Source organism: Nuphar pumila, chromosome 11 (genome assembly GCF_984573655.1).
Source record: "Nuphar pumila chromosome 11, dmNupPumi1.hap1.1, whole genome shotgun sequence".
Lineage (NCBI taxonomy): Eukaryota > Viridiplantae > Streptophyta > Magnoliopsida > Nymphaeales > Nymphaeaceae > Nuphar > Nuphar pumila.
This window is the reverse complement of record NC_143259.1, coordinates 5088822-5105598: the sequence shown is the minus strand read 5'-3', so window position 1 is coordinate 5105598 and position 16777 is coordinate 5088822.

The window sequence follows — 16777 nt, the reverse complement described above, 5'->3', positions numbered from 1 at the left end:
AATCTATATATGGATTATCATGCACCACATCCACCCGTGCATCAAAATTGTTCTAAAATTCTTCACCATGAAACGTCCAATTCTGATAACCACTAACAGAACCCTTTTTGTATAGGTGATGTCTAACGTCATGAGGTTCTATAAATCGATTGTTCTTACACATCGTGCAGAGGTACCTGATCCGACCGGTGGGATCCACTGTATTGACACTTGCCGTTGCAAATTCAATAAAACTATCAACACCATTCATATATTCAAGCGACACCTCATTATCAATTATTCTACAGTACATCCATTCACAGTTTGCAGTCATGTTGTCCTATGATGTTACAGATATTATCCTAACCAGTTAAAAGAGAATCATAAGAATGCTATGATGAAGAAAATATCAAATTTATCATGCATTCGTGGTAGATGTAACGATTTGATATATATCACACACACACACACACACACACACACACACACACACACACATATATATATATATATATATATATATATATATATATATATATATATATATATATATATATATATATATATAGATATACATATACATACATACATTTGAGTCAATCATGTCCTCGATAATTTCGACAAGGGGCAGGGGGCTTCGCCTCTTGTCAAAATTATCAAGGACAGGGGGAGCGAAGCCATCCCCTGCCTGGGAAAACAAAAGGACAGGGAGCTTCTCCTCCTGTCAAAATTATCGAGGATAGGGGAGGCAAAGCCATCCTATGCCAAGGAAAACAAAAGGGCAGGGGGTGTCTCCTCATGCCGATCATAACGAGGATAGGGGGTGGAGCCTCACTGTCAAAGAAGTCAAGAGGATAGGGGACGAAGACCTCTGTCGGCATTCAAAAGGACAGGGGTGATGCCCCTTGTCCTGTCGGAGATCAGAACAAGGGAAGGGCCTGACAGAGGCAATTGAGGCCTCTGCCAGCCCCTGTCGACTACAAAGGGGTGGGGAGGGCCCGACAGAGGCTGTCGGGCCTCTGCTGGCCCTCCGACAACCATAGGGGGAAGGGGGAGGCTTCAGCAGAGGTTGGCGGCCCTCTGTCGGACCGCCAGCGACCCTTATTTCAAGGAAAAAAAGCAAGGGGGAAAGAGGGAGGGTTACCTGCAGGAGGTGCCGACGAGAGGTCGCTGGCAAGGTCGTCGTAGTCTGGGGTTGTCAGCTTGTCAAACAACACAGAGGGAGAGCAACAAGAGAGAGAATGGAAGAGGGAACGAGAGAGGAGGTCGTCGGATGGGGCTCACCGAAAAACACAGAGGGGGAGCAACGAGAGAGAGAACGGGAGAGGGAATGAGAGAGGAGGTCGTCGGGCGGCGAGCGGGTGATGGGAGGTCGATGGGTGGTGGGCAGGCGACGTGAGGTCGATGGGCGGTGGACAGGCGATGGGAGGTCGACGGGCGGCGGGCAGGCGACAGATGAAACAGAAAGGGAAAGGGGGCTCGCATTAAGGTTTTACGGGAAAAATTAGCGACAGAACAATTTTGTCTCTACTCTGTGGCTACTTGACGATGGAAAATTTTTGTTGATGATTCATCGCTAAAGTGCGAAGGAACTTAAGACAGATTTTTTCTGTCGCTAATCCGTCGCCAAGTAGCGACGAAAGTTTTTTGTTGCTAATTATGCAAATGTTAACGACATATAGTTTTCTCTAGCTAATTTGTTGCAAATTGGCAATGGATTATTTCCGTTGCAAACGTCCGTCGCTAATTAAAGTTTTTCTTGTAGTGGTGGACCAAGGCGGAGGACAAGGTATTCACCCCCACTCCGTCTCAAAATCCGGACGGAGGCAGGGGACAAGGTCTCTACCTCCACTCCGTCTCAAAATCCGGACCCCCATCCCCGTCTCCATCTCTGCATGGGTTTGGATTTTAACCTCCATCCCCGCCTCCACCACCGTTTCATGTCCTCTATCCCGGTCCAAATGGGGCGAGGCGGGGTGGGGCCCCATTTCATCTCGTTCCATTGCCATCCCCAAAGAAGGATTGGGGACAGGACAAGGCGAGGCAAGGTGAAGATCGAGACGAGGCAGCGCAGGAGAAAGAGTAAGCCCATCCCCACCTTCATTCCCGCACAGGTTTTGATTTTAACCTTCATCCCCACCTCCATCCTCGTTTCATGTCCATCTTTGGTCCAAATGGGCCGAGGCGGGACAGAGCTCCGTTTCCCTCTGGTCCACTGCCATCCCTACTTGCAGGCAACTACTTTGTAGCTCTTGGGTCAAATCGACATATCTGATATTTTTTTTCTCTCCTTAAAAATTTGAACATCTTTCTACCAAAAATTATAATTCATTTTTCCATTGTCCTAGTCTTGCACCCACGGATCCGGACCCAGGTTGATCGGCCAAAAAGAAGAAGGGCAAGAAAAGGTTGGAGGACTAATTCATTTTGATTTTTTTTATTTCTTATTGGTTTTTGAAGTTTTATTCAAGTATTGAATCTATCCAAGATCCAAAAGCAGAATTAGGGTTTTATTCTTTTATAAATACTTGTTACGTAGGAGGTTTAGGGAGATGGATGATTAGACTTATTATATTCTTTGAATTTTATGCAAAGTTTTGCTATTTTTTCTGTTTGTTTCGATTTTCGTGCATAGGAATAGTGTGACCTTGAGATTTTTCGCATCTTCGGGTTCAAAGGTGCATCACCTGGTTCACTCTACCAGAATTCATGAAAAAAAATAAAGGAAGATATCTTTGAAGACAAATAACATGACGACATGATCTCTGGGAAAAAAACATTGTAAAAAAAAACATGTTTTGGGAAAAAGAGTATTTTACAAAGAAAGCGGAATAATTTGAGCTATTTACCAAACGCTGCTTAATATTTACTTTATTACCTTCAACTTCCTATCTTATCTAAATGCACTTCAAATACCCGCCACTTGTGGTATAAAATGACATTGTTGTCATTTTCTATGGAACAACTCATGTTATGTCATCCTATAGTCATTGTTAAACAAATGCACAATTAGCACATTTTAATCATTTTGTTTTGGTAAACGAAGGTCAGCCAGATGATTTTAATACCAAGCACGTCTTTGAAACATAAACTGTACAACACGCAGCTAAAAGTAATTAATAAAATGTCAAGAGTATTTTCATAAATAGCTGATAACTTAAGCATCTTTGTTTGTAAATTGCTCTAAAAAAAAGAAGCCACTGTGTGCAGCTCACTTTAATTCTCCCTTTTCTGTTAATCCAATAGTACTTTTTTCTTTTTAAAGGTTAATCCAATAGTACTTATTCCTGTGCAAGTTTGACCACATGGTAGAGGGAAAAAAATATTGGCTTTGATTTTAAGACTATTGATGTCACCATATTTTCCACTCACATTAATTATTTGGGTAGTACCTTTCAAAGATGGATGGTACCATAATCATTAATCATGGTAGTAGTTGTGATGCAATTAAATCCAACCAGGATAAGCCAACTCCTTCATCCTCACAACCTTATGTCATGCTAAGTGCAGGTCAAGGATAGAGGATGAAGTCCACTGCACCAAATGCAAATGAAGACAATATTGCTTATTAGTTATTATGGTGCCTTAAAAAAGGTGGCAGTTGGCCTTCATGGGAGCAAGGTCTCCACCCCGCCCCGTCTCAAAATCCGAACCCCCATCCCCATGGGGATGGATTTTAACCTCTACCTCTGCCTCCATCCTCGGTCCAAACAGAGCGACGCAGAGCGGGGCAGGGCCCATTTTCTCCTCGGTCTATAGTCATTCCTTGAAGGATTGAGGATGGAGCGGGGCAAGGCGAGGATTAGAACGGGGATGGGGCGGGGTGAGGGAAAGCATAAGTCCATCCCCGTCCCCATCCCGGCACGGGGATAGATTTTAACCTTCATCTCCACCTCCATTCCCGTTTCATGCCCTTCATCCCTGGTCCAAGCGAAGCGGGGCGGGGCCCCATTATCCCTGGGTCCACTGCCATCCCTATCCAGGGTGATCATCTTATGTATCAAAGGGAAACTATTATTGACCAGAAGTGAGGGGTTCCTCCTACCAACTTTTAAGTATGGACACTTTGGTTTTCAATATTGCAGGTATAGGTTCTGCTTAATTCAAACCTACAAATGTAATTTTTGTTGTTTGTTTACCAGAAAACATGCTTTAAATCGAACTATTTCAGTGATAAAATTTAGGTGCAATATATTCAGATTTGTATATATATTCAGATTGAGTGGATCTCTGAATGCAGAAAGAAAATGCTTCATCGTTATTCGTTGGGCACCACGCAGACTCTTCGAATTAGAGGCTTGTCCATGATCTAGTTATCACGCAACATTGGGAGTCACAAGAAGTGTAGGGGAACGACGACAAATGAAAGAAACAAAGTAATACTTTGTCTCCACTCCCAACATGGCCCTTGACTGGCTGTCACCCTCACCCTGAGTATCCCCCTCTGTCTATGCTACATCAACTTCACCCTACATCACGCTCACGTCTCGGTTCGGATTCAAACACCCATTATCATCAAATTGTGGCACAGTACTCGATTCCATTATGGCAACTGCTGTTGCTATCACAACCCAAAATTTCATGATCAGTTTCGGCCTTGGTCCATGAGTCCATACATACTAGTCCAGATAGCACCATTCACGAGCTAGAAGACTTGCTTGTATATATATATATATCACCTAGGCTTGAACCAAATAGACCCCATAGTCTCAGACAGACCAGTGCGTTTGTGGTTCTTATAAAAGTACTGGTTACTGTGTCAGGTTGGTTCCTGGTAGACTGACACATCGACCAGAGTGGTTCCTATTGACTGGTCTTAACTTCATCAAGTTCGGTTCATCTCTGAGTATAGACTTTAGAAACCAAAACTGGAAGCTTTTAAGACATGATCACCATATTATATGCATTGATGGTGTTGTTGTTGTTGTTGTTGTTGTTGTTTGTGAGTCGCAATTGAGGTTTGCATAAATATGTATATATCCCCCCCGTTATAAAAGTGGGATAATCTGTGATGTTGCATCTTCTACTTCCATCTAATAGTTTGAAGGCAGCAAACCAAGGTGCCGTATAGGGCTGCACAAAAGTGAAGCTTAGCCGAACCTGGGCTAGTCAAGCTCAGTTCATTCGGAAAACTGAATGCTCAAGCTCGACTCAAGCTTAAGTTGAGCAAGCTCACTCACCTCAAGCATTTTGAATTTATTAAAAAAATTTGAATTGCATCTTTGAAGGAGTGTGATTTGGGTTTGCCACCTGTCACATAAAAGCCCAACATCAAACCCTTTTGGGTAAAAGTTTTTTTTTTGTTGTATTATGCAACATGACTTCTAAGTCATGTTTGGAAGCAAAAAAATAGTAAGAAAAGTGAAAGTTGGAAAGAAAATCTTTTAACTTTTCCATCCGTCCCAAACAAGAGACAACTTTGAAATAAAAGTTTTGTTGTGGGTGTTTTGAATTTTGGACTCGTCCCGATCCATGATCCAGTCTAAAAATATTTTTTGTGACCGTAAAATAAGAATTCTTAATAGGGTTTGTGGTGGTTGAGGAGGGATCGGGCTTAGGACTGAGCAGTGTGAACCTGTAAAACCCCCCGAAAAAGGGGGGGGGGGGGATTCGAGTTGGATCCGGACCCAAACCCGAACCCGACCCGAGGTTACCGCCTCCCTCGCACCTTCTAAAGACAGTAAGGCAGGGGGTTCAAATACGAAACCCCTCTCCTGCTCTCTCATTCTCTTTGCACTCTCCCCCTCTCGCCCTCTTGTCTCTCTCTCGGTACCCCGACTTCCTCTCCCCTTTCACCCTGCGCTCGCAACCTCACCGCCTTCCCCTCTCGCCCTCCCTCATCTCCCTTGATTCGTCAGAGTAGGCCAGAGCCGTCCTCGCGTCCAGCCTTCCCCGAACACCGACGACTCTCTGTGGGCAGTTGCGACCCGAGTGTCATCCCCTCCCTTTTGTTCTGATCGACACCACTGCCAGTGACCTCCAGGTGTGCACCGACTTCTTCTTCTTTTCCTTCTGTCTCTTTCTCCTCCTTTTCTTCTTCCTTCTGTCGACCGATAGGGGCAAATGCCTCTACCTGTCGGTCCATTACAACAAGGGATAGTCGTTCGGAAGGAGCTTAAGCGCCTACCAACTTTGCTGACAGGTTGGCAGGGGTAAAACCCTTGCCGCCTGTAAGAAAGGTTCCGACAGGGGTTTTGGGGCCCTTGCCTGCCTTTTCTTTCAACATGGAGGGTTGAACCCCCCTCTCTGTCTCGATGCGCAGGGGAGGGTTCGACCCTCCCTTTGTCGCAGAGAAGGGCTCGAGCCCTCCCTGCCTTCAAGCTATGCAGGGGAGGGTTTGACCCTCCCTACCTTCGTAGTACGCAAGAGGAGGGGTTAAGCCTCCTCCTCGATCCCTTTAATGTTAGGGGAGGGGTCGAGCCCCTCCCTACTTGTCCTTTATATAAGGGGAGGGGTTGAACCCCCCCCCCCCCCTGCTTGTCTGTTGTGCAAGGAAGGGGTCGATCTCCTCCTTGTTTCCCATGTTTCGCTGGGAAGGGGCCGAGACCCCTTTCCTCTCTTGGTTTGGGCAGGGGAGGGATTGAGTTCCCTCCCTACACCCTCTCGCTCCCTCTTTGCATGTTTGTCAGGCAGAGGAGAAGCCTCCTGCCTCCCCTTTCGTTGTTGACAGGTGGGGGCTTTGCCCTTGCCTCTCTTTTACTTTGTCAGGCAGGGGCGCAACCCTACCTTCCCTCATTTTCTGAGGGCAGGGGTGCAACCCTCTGCCTCCCCATCGTTTGCTGACAGTAAGTCAGCAGTGGTTCACGACCCCTACTTCTTGCGCTTATAACAGGTGTGCAGGGGCATAATGCCCCTCCCTCTGCTTTCTTCACGTCAGGACAACGACAATGCCCCTGACCTCCTATTTTTGGTGTTAACTTGCTAAGACTGACACTTTTGCAGCTCGTACGTTGGATTTTGCTCGCGCTCCGCGACTTGAGCCGTCAATTGCCTACCCCCCACAGACATCAGCAAACTCGTAACTCTCCAAGGTAGGGGAAGATTGCACGGAGGACTTGGACAATTGAATTGAGTTCAATGAACTAAAAAGGATAATTAAATAAATATATATTTATACAAGTACATATTTAACTGAAGGATATGGTTTCACGATCCTTGTCCTTTACTTTATGTCATGTCTTTCCTTTGCCGTCGTGCTTTACGCCTAGGTTTCGCTTACGCATTCCTGCTTTCGATCTTTTCTTTGTCGTCGCGCTTTGTGCCCAAGCTTTGTGTTTGCACTCCTGCTTACAGTATTTACTTTGTTGTTGCGCTTTACACTCAGGCTTCTGCTTTTACAAATGTTTCGTTAATGCTTTGCCATTGCAGATGATGCTCAAGTCTTCGCTCATTGCATGTTCTACCAGGCATCCTTGTGGAGGATGCAAGGGGCATTTACCGCTCTCTCTCTTACGATTAGAGTTGAGTTGGGGGCTTAACGATACATCATTGTCTCAAGAGAGGGATCCCTAGTAAGGATCCTAGCTTTTCGAGTGAGCAACCCTGCAAAGTAGAGTTAAAGAAATATTACATCTTTGTGAAACACTTTTGTTGAGGCTCCTATTGAGGAATTATACCCCTTTCATCCTAGAGTACTTGTAGTCGTGCACTACATGCTAGTACTACGATGATCGGATGAGACGGTCGTGCGACCTCGAATAGTGTTAAATGCACAATGTTGTAATCACATAAAATGATGATTGATCGCCTTCACAGGCAAGATGCTTGAGTGGTTGAAAGACCACTGTATTAGAATAGGTTGTTAGTTAAGCAACACCTAACGTACCCATTCGCTTTTTGTTATCTGTCAAGGAAGAGGATAGAGCAGTACAAAAATTCATATGGACAGGTTATTAACAACCACCCCACGGGCAAAGATCTGGCCTCCCCAGTCATTAGAGTTAGGGGAAGAGACTATCAGACATTATCCTAGGTGATAGATCCCATCGACTTTTGCAGAAGTTAGATGCATCTGTTGCCAAGTACTTGCCTTTAGAGAATCCTCTCTCGGCTAAAGCCGCCCCCTTAGAAGTGGACTTAACTAGCTATTTGGGTTATTGAAAATACATAGAATAATAAACGCCCAAACTAGTCTCAGTTGTTTCTATGTTTTGTTTGCACATACCCGCAGACCGGTAATATTGAAACATAGAGTCTGTTCACACTGGTTGAAAGGTCATAAGACTTGCTAGTTGCATGAGAGTTCACAACTTACGATCAAATGGATCGTCATATTGCGTTTGTCAATTGCACTTCTTACTTACCTTGCACTGCTTACTTACTTTTAACTACTGATTTACTTTAAACTGCTTAGCATGCTGAATTAAATATTCGTAATTCAGTTTCCTATAGTGTCTCTTGTGTACCTACTAGTTTTTCGCGAAACTAACTCATTTTATGGGTACATATGATGATTAGGTACACCACGGGCGATGGCGCGATGGAAAGATGGCTTCAAGATTTCTTTTTCCTACTCTTAGCTCTCATCTTGGATGTTTTGGGGTTTTGTCACGGATTTTCCTTTGGATATCCGAAGTTTGTACTAGTTGGGAACTTCTTTTAATGAAAGTGGCTTTTTCAAGTGTTTTGCAAGTTATATGGATTGTGAGTTTTGGTTCTTTTAGCTAACGTGCCCAAAGTTGTTAGCTTGCCTTTCTAAATTCAACAAAAGAATTATCTTCCGATGATTTCATAAACAAACTTTGAAAAATAAGAGATCTTTCTAGTCTCTTGCCTATTTTCTGAAAGGTTCGCAAGTTTGAAATCTTGGGGTGTTAGAGAACTTGTACAATTTTGTAATTTTTTTGTACCAATTAGGGTTTCATGCCCTTCGTCATGTATATAGTCGCTTCCTTTTGAGAGAGCCTATGTATTTTCTCCCATCTTGCTAGCTAGTGCATTTTTGGTTCTTCCTTCACCCGAGGACGTAGGTCTTAGTGTTGAACATCGTGTCTTCTTATTTTCTCTTCTTTTTTTACCTTGTGGTTTGCTTTGTTTCAATTGTAGTTTGCATAACAAGTTTTTCTAAAAACTCAAACTTTTTACAGGAAAAATTCCTTCAAAAATTTTCTTTCTCACATTAGGGCAACTCTCTCTGGCAACCATCCTTCAGTTCTGTCATTGGCAGGGCAGAAATTTCATGAGCTTGGAGGGCCGATTGGTGGTGCTCGAAATGCTTATCGTTGAATTTTTGCAGCCATAGCGGTTGTTTCCATTATGAGTGTGAGCGTCAGGGACGCAGACACCCTGTTTGCTGCACCCGACGAAGCTTTCACTGTTCTGCTCATTTGCCTTCGGATCTGGTTAATGCACCGTGTGAATCACGAAAGAAGGTTACCTTCAGCAATCTGCAAAAGTTATGTTTGTTTGAATCTTTCAAGCCCTCGTTCCAAGCCTTTCGGGTGGGATCCATCTGGGTTCTCGTCCGTCGGACAAACCAAATTCCCACTGGAAAGTCTCCATTGTTGTCGAAACTTGTGTCTTCAGTGGATGATCGTTGCGGACTCACGATGGAGCGATCGTCACAGTTTCCCATAATACCGGAGGCCCCTTTTCGATACTTGGAGAAAAAATCTTCTCGCGAAGATGTTAACATCATTACTCGCTCTGCACTAGAGGATCAGGTTTATGGCTACTTAGATGTTGTGATCCCTGACGTTTCGTATTTTGCCTGCCCTGTTTTAAAAACTTGCGAGAAAGCAATCCCTGAAGGACGTATCATCCTTGTCCAGTGCATAGATATTTCATTTTTATGCCATGTCATTTTCTCGACGGTTGGCAACATAAAATATATCATAGTGAGACCATTTCAGATCTTCGAAACTCCTACGACCTTCATCTCTTCTCTCACTTTTTGTTTTGGAACAAAAGTTTTTTCTTATCGGGCGGATATGGCTCCCGCCTTAGTTTGTGATGAAGGGTGGGTCAGGACCATGACTTTTTTGAGGGTCCTCAAGCAGTGCAAATAGACATTGTGCATGGAGTCAATAAAGGGGAATCCTTAGGGGGGAAGGGGGATGATGACCGATTGCTTTATCAAGTGATGGGCTTTGATGTCACGGCGGCAACACAACTATTGGGTATCGAGCTATCTGAATCGTAACTACATGAAATCTCGAAGGATCTTACGGTCCGTGCTATAGTTGTGGTTTCATCAGTTAATCAACATTCTCTGAATGATGTGTCTTCAATGTCCCTTTGTTTGGGGTATACACTAAATGGAAGGGATGTCAACACAACTATATCTCGTGTGCAAAGAAGAGATGTTGTTTCGCAATGTCGTTCACCTCAGACACGTAGACCTCAGATTTTTCCATATTGTGTCCAATGAAGATGACTTGCTGGAATATTCGGGGCCTTAACTGCCCAACAAAATGCTTATTCTTGTCTAATTGGATTAGACAAGAAAATTTGGATGTGATTGCTATTTATAAAACAAAGATGCAAGAGGTTTCTATTGCTTCGATTTCAGAGTTATGGAGGGGTGCGAGTTTCTGTTTTGAAGCGGTTGTTAATCATGCTGGGGGTATTTTAATTTTGTGGAAGTCTTCATTGGGGGCGGCTCAAGTGGATCTGGGTCAGTTTTCGATTTCCATCATTTTTCATGTACAAGCTCTGAACTGTATGGTCATGCTTACTGCGGTGTATGGGCCAAATTGCGCTTCTAGGAGATTATTGTTATGGGAGGATCTAAATTAAGTGCTCACTTTGGCTGGTGATTGCCATATTCTATTGGGAGATTTTAATTGTTTATTGTTCATTCAAGATTCGAACAATTTAGTGATGCCCAATTCGTCGATCAGAGGATTTCAAGATTTTGTTGTCGCTAATCAATTATACCCCATGCCATTGTCTGAAGAAAGGTTTACTTGGTCTAACCGACGGGCATGACTATGTTGTAGGGTGCTAGATAGAGTTTTAATTTCAACTGGATTCCTCAAAATCATCTCAGATGTAAACGGGTGGATTCTTCTTCCAACCATGTCCGACCATGGTCAGGTGATCGTGCAATGGAGAGGAGGCTTTAGATCAGTTTATCGATTTTCTTTTGAGCAGTGGTGGTTAACTGAACCAGAGTTTCATTCAGTGGTTGAGGGGTCATGGAGTTTCAGGGTTCATGAAAACAAGATTGTTATTCGATATCAAAAGAAACTTTGCGCCTAGCTAAGGATATTAAACTTTGGTTGCAAAGGCAGGCTGTGAGTAAGTTTCATGAGATGGCTGAATGGGAGGCAGAGATCTCATCATTGTTCACCCTATTATCTTTCATCGAAGGGTTGTCAGACGTGTAGTTGAAGGGGTTGCAAAGCAGACTTGCTGATCGAACGACGTTATTGAAACGTTGGAGGATAAAAGAGGAGTTAAAGTGGAAGCAGTGTGCTCGGGTGAAATGGTTGGCAGTAGAGGATGAAAATACTCATTTTTTCTATTCATTTGCTTCTGATCGGTTTAGATGAAGTATCCTTCAATCGATCACAATTGATGAGGTGTTGTGCGAAGGGCAGAATCTTGTGCCGACGGTTTCTAACTATTTCGAGAAGCTTTATTCTATTCCGCCAAATACGGGGAGTAATATTGGGCATGAGTTATTTTCTTCTCTTCAACCGGATCAGGTCTTAACCTTGCAACGTAGGTTTTCAAAAGCAAAAATCATGAACGCAATTAAAGATTTGTCAGGTTGGAAGGCACCGGAAGTAGATGGTTTTCTTGTAGATTTTTTCAATTTTTTTTGGAGAGTAGTGAAGAGTGATTTGTGTATAGTGTTTGATGAGTTTCATCATAACTCTAGACTACCTAGGCAGTGTCATGTCAGATTAATCTCCCTTATTCCAAAAGAAAGCATCGTCACAGATATTATGTTCTTTCGTCCCATTTCCATAATGGGAGCCTTGTATCATATAGTCGCAAAGGTCTTAGCATCAAGACTAAAATTGATGGCATCTAATCTATTTTCTGATTTTCAGTTTGCTTTTATTCCTAATAGGAGAGTTCAACAAGCATATATCTCAGTTTCAGAGGTCATTCATTCCATGCACGCGAGTCGTACTCCTTACTTCGTGTTGAAGCTTGATTTTAATAAAGCATATGATTCTGTGTATTGGCCTTTTCTTCTGCAAGTGGTGAATCACATGGGATTCGGCAACCATTCTTCCAAATGGGTATCAGAGCTCCTTACCAATGCATAAACCATGGTGTCCATTAACGGGGTAAAGGGTGAGTAGTTTTCATTGCGGTGCGGCCTACGACAGGAATGTCTGTTATCTCTGCTTTTATTTAATATAGTGGCAGAAGGACTTGTGGCGGTTCTTAAACGCGCGCAGACAAGGGGCTTCATACAGTCGCTGAATATCCAATGTTTTTCTGGGCATATTATACAATATGCAGACGATATGCTAGTCTTTGGAAGGGCTTCACTACGGCAAATGCTTCACGTAAGACTTATTCTCATATTTTTTGCAGCTTTGTTCGGGCTGAGGCTCAATGAAAATAAGTGTTCAGTCACGCTTATGAATGGCGATCCGACCAGTAAAAACGCGACAGAAAAAAATTTTCAACTGCGCTTTACGGCCATTGCCGATCAAGTACTTGGGGCTCCCCCTACAAGTCAAGCCAACCTCTAAAACATCATGGGCACCAGTTGTTAACAAGATGTGTCTTAAGCTCCAGTCTTGGCATGCCATATATTTGTCTCTTGCAGGCATAATTACTTTGATCAGGCATGTTTTGTTAGTGATTCTGGAATTCTTTATGTCGGTTTGTGTCATGTCAGTCAACGTTAAGCAACAGCTTAAGCGCATCTTGTTAAGGTTTTTGTGGCGTGGTGTAAATGGACCTTATAAGAGGCACTTGGTGGGATGGGACGTCATCGTTATGCCAAGGACTATGGTTGGCTTAGAAATTTTAGCTTTGCGTAAAAGGAGTGTGGCATTGGCTATGAAGCAGTGTTGGTTGGCTCATACTTCACAGGATGCATGTGCAAGCTTCCTCCGGCTGAAATATGGTCTAATCGATTCGCTTGTTGTTCGTCGAAGGGCTCGTAGATCATACACATCACATTTAAGAAAAATGTGGTTTAGGGCATTGCGTTTGTTTCTTGACAGGGATTTGGACATGGGGGTAGACAGATCTTGGCTTCAATGGGTAGTCTCAAATGCGAGAGTTTTCCAAGTCCACAAGGTCTACCATTCTCTTTTACCTCAAGGTCTGGGCTGGATCCCCAAAAATGCTTTATGGGCGAAGGGATCATCTCCGAGGATTAAGGTATTGGCTTGGTTGATTCTTCATGATCGGATACAAACCCATAACAATATCAAGGGGATGGGGTTTTAGTTTCCCAGTTGGTGTGTACTTTGTCGACAGGCTGAAGAAATCACACATCTATTTTGGTCGTGTAAAGTGTTTCGAGAATTGTTTTCTAAAACTTGGAGGGCTCCATCAGTTGTTGTGCGGGAGGGTTGCTTTGCGTTAGATCTTATCCTCGACCCTGCTATAATTAGATGCGAAAAGAAGTGGAGGACTATTTGGAGAGTTTGGTTATTTACAGTGTGGTGGTTCATATGGATGGCCAAAAATGCTGCTACTTTTCGGGATGTCCCGTTCAACCTTAATTGTTTGACTCATAGGGTCTTGGTTGATGTGTATGCTATCTTACGTATATATCTCAAAGACATGCCTCTGTCACCAACCGATCCTCATCTAGATGTCTGTGGTCCTTGATGAGTTTTCTGTTTTGTGTTCGGGTTTTTTCTGTTTTTTGTGTAAATGGTGTTTTCATGTTTTTGCTGTTGTGTTTGTGTTTGTGTTTGTGTTTGTGCTTGTGGGATTCAACGCTTTGTTGAGTTTCACTTCTAAGTAATGTTGATCGCTTTTCGTCTCTCTCTCTCTTTCTTATGCCATATAAACAAGCAAAAAAAATCATTCAAAATAAAATTTTCATATCAAAACTTCTCATCAAAATTTTTTTCTTTTCTTATGACATTTTTTCTTGCTTTCAAATGTATCCCTATAAAAGCATATTTTAAGAACCTAATCAAGCTTAATTCAGTTCAATGAAATTGATCAAGCTCAGCTCATTTACACAAATAAACATGGGCTTCACTTGAGCTATATACTCATTTTTGTGCATCAATGAGCTCAAACTGGGCTTGGCTCATTGTGTTGCATTTTCCAACATCAAGGATTTTGCCGTTTGGAAACCAAGTAGTTGGAGGGAGATTATGCATTTGGAAATGTGGTAGCTGCCAAATCTTGGGTTTGGAAGCTACCTACCAGCCTACGGCCACCTCTAACAGGTAGTAGTTACTGAATCCAGTATTTAGTACAAGCAAGCAGTTCAAGTCCTTAAGGTCCAGTGGGACTCAAACCAAACGCACCCAATTTTGGTGAAGTCACTACGAGCCAAGAGTGGAGTTTATGAGTCATTAAACACAGTTGGCCAATGAAATTTGTGTCACTAATGGAACATGACTCCCATTTCAGTAATTAAAGTTTGCTAGTTGTTGTATGTATGGCAGGCAGGCACTGCCTACTACAGCATGCTAGGAAGCGCGTGCAGCCTAATAAAAGTTTTGGTTAAAAACTTGGTCCCTTCGGCACGCCTTGTTCAACGCTTTCCCCGGGGCTCAAGTGACAAGATTCTTCGAGCGTGAACGTAAAGGCTGGTTGGTGCACACACCACATGGGTAGCTGTGAATGACATTAAATTCCAAAACCATGCTTTATTTCAAAACTCATTCCTCCCTCAATTTTTTATTGCTTGCATTTCTCATCAACATCATTATCAAACATGTTTTCACCATTTTTTAATTGAACCTTTATGTTTCTTATTATTAAATTTTATTATCATAAAGTTTTCAGTGATACTTTCCATTCCCTTCTATTCTTTCCTACTACCTTCCCCTCCCACGTTCACTCCTCATTCATACCCTGCTCGAGATTCTATACACGTAGAATAATGCAGTCAGGATAAAATACTCTTTCCTAAGGCAACGCTATCTCGTAACCAAGCGGCAAATTTCTCATTATATTCGATATATTGACCAAACCCATACCCTAATTACGTTATGCACCCATTGTGGGTGGCCTTCCAATCTAAAGCGTGCACCTAACCTTTTTTTTTTTTCTTTAAATTCATTAGATAAGGAAATAAAAGAGTACAAGGTGGTTGATGAATTGAAGAGGTTTATCATACAACTAAATGTCAAAATAACAAAGTAATCGGATATGAGATAAAATGAGCCGAGCAATTCACCGGGTCCACACCCCCAAAGAGCACCATTAAGAAGCCATGAAACAGCACTTGCCAAGCAAGCTTTGTAACAAGAAGATATAGTGAACAGGCCACTAAGTGTGAGGGCAAATTTGAGTTGTGAATTTGATTCCTCTTGCATTGTGAATTGCTTGAAAAATATCAAAGAACTTGACAAATATGCCTTTCCAAACACTAGATCCTTTCTTTCAAGATGAGTCATGCATCTATGATCGCGGTGAGTCTTTCAGATTATACTTTGTCTTTAAAAATGACACCCAAAAAGTATCCTCGGTGGCCAAGCAGCACCACCATCTACACACACACACAATAGAAACAATATTAGATTGTCCTGCCTCAAGGGGGGTTGGCGTAGTGGGGTGTGGCCTTGACTGCTAGACGGGCAGTTAAGGTTCGATTCTCATGGGTGTTGCCCCTTTGCACAAGCAAATGCGTAACAGATCTAGTCCTTGGGGGCAGGAGTCCTAACCTCGGAGTTTTATGTTGTCGGCACGATGATAGTAGGTATGGCAGGCTGAGCCAGTGCGACTAGGTTTCATGCCGGGTGAGATTTCTTTGGGTTATAAAAAAAAAATAGATAATCGCCAAATGCCAAGGCCTTTAAGGTCCGGTCCAAAAAAGAAAAAGAAAAAGAAAAAGATTTCCAAGAAATGAGAGTCTTAGATGTGGCAGCCCCACCCCATAGAAAGGATCTAAGTACCCTAGTTATGTATGATTCCACATATTTGAGTAGTCAGAAAAGAGATCGTGTAAAGAGTAGTATCTCTCAACACATGAGAACGAGGGTGACAGGACCCAACATGGAATTTTGATGTCGATCGAGTTCAAAACCCACGGGTAGTATCATTTGCCGCAAGGTTGAAACTGGGTTTACTCTCCGGTAGACAAGAGGGACCTCAAGAGTTTTACCAACCCGAAGCCAACCAATTATATATGTGAGGTCCATGATTGAGGGGAAGGGCCGGGTTTCCCTTGGATTATGAAAAAAGAAAAAACTGTGAATCATTCATTCATTCACTAGTAATTAAAAGGAGTAAAAATTTGGTACTAATGGAGGTACATAACTATTGAGTAAAAATCACCTTATTTTCATATATTTTTTAAATTCATTTTTTTTTAGATTGGACCTTATGAATATGATATATAATGTTTGTTTTGTAGAAAATGAGTTTTGAATCATGTAATTGATACATGTAAGTTTTTAAAAGATTTAAAAAATCAACGACCTACAAAACACGATCAAAGACTAGATTCTTAGCAAACAAACCATACTTGAATGTGATCGGATCGAGTTGATACAGACTGCACCTGGGATTTACAGCTCAATAATTCTGTACCTTCATTGGTGCGAAATATAAACCCGGTAAAAAGGTATGTTTTATTCCTAGTTTTCCTCTCGCTTTGATTACGTCTCAAGTACTTGCACATAAAGTACACGATGGATGATGAGATATTGTCCAAGCTTCGTTTTGGCCCTTTCGGGGCATACTT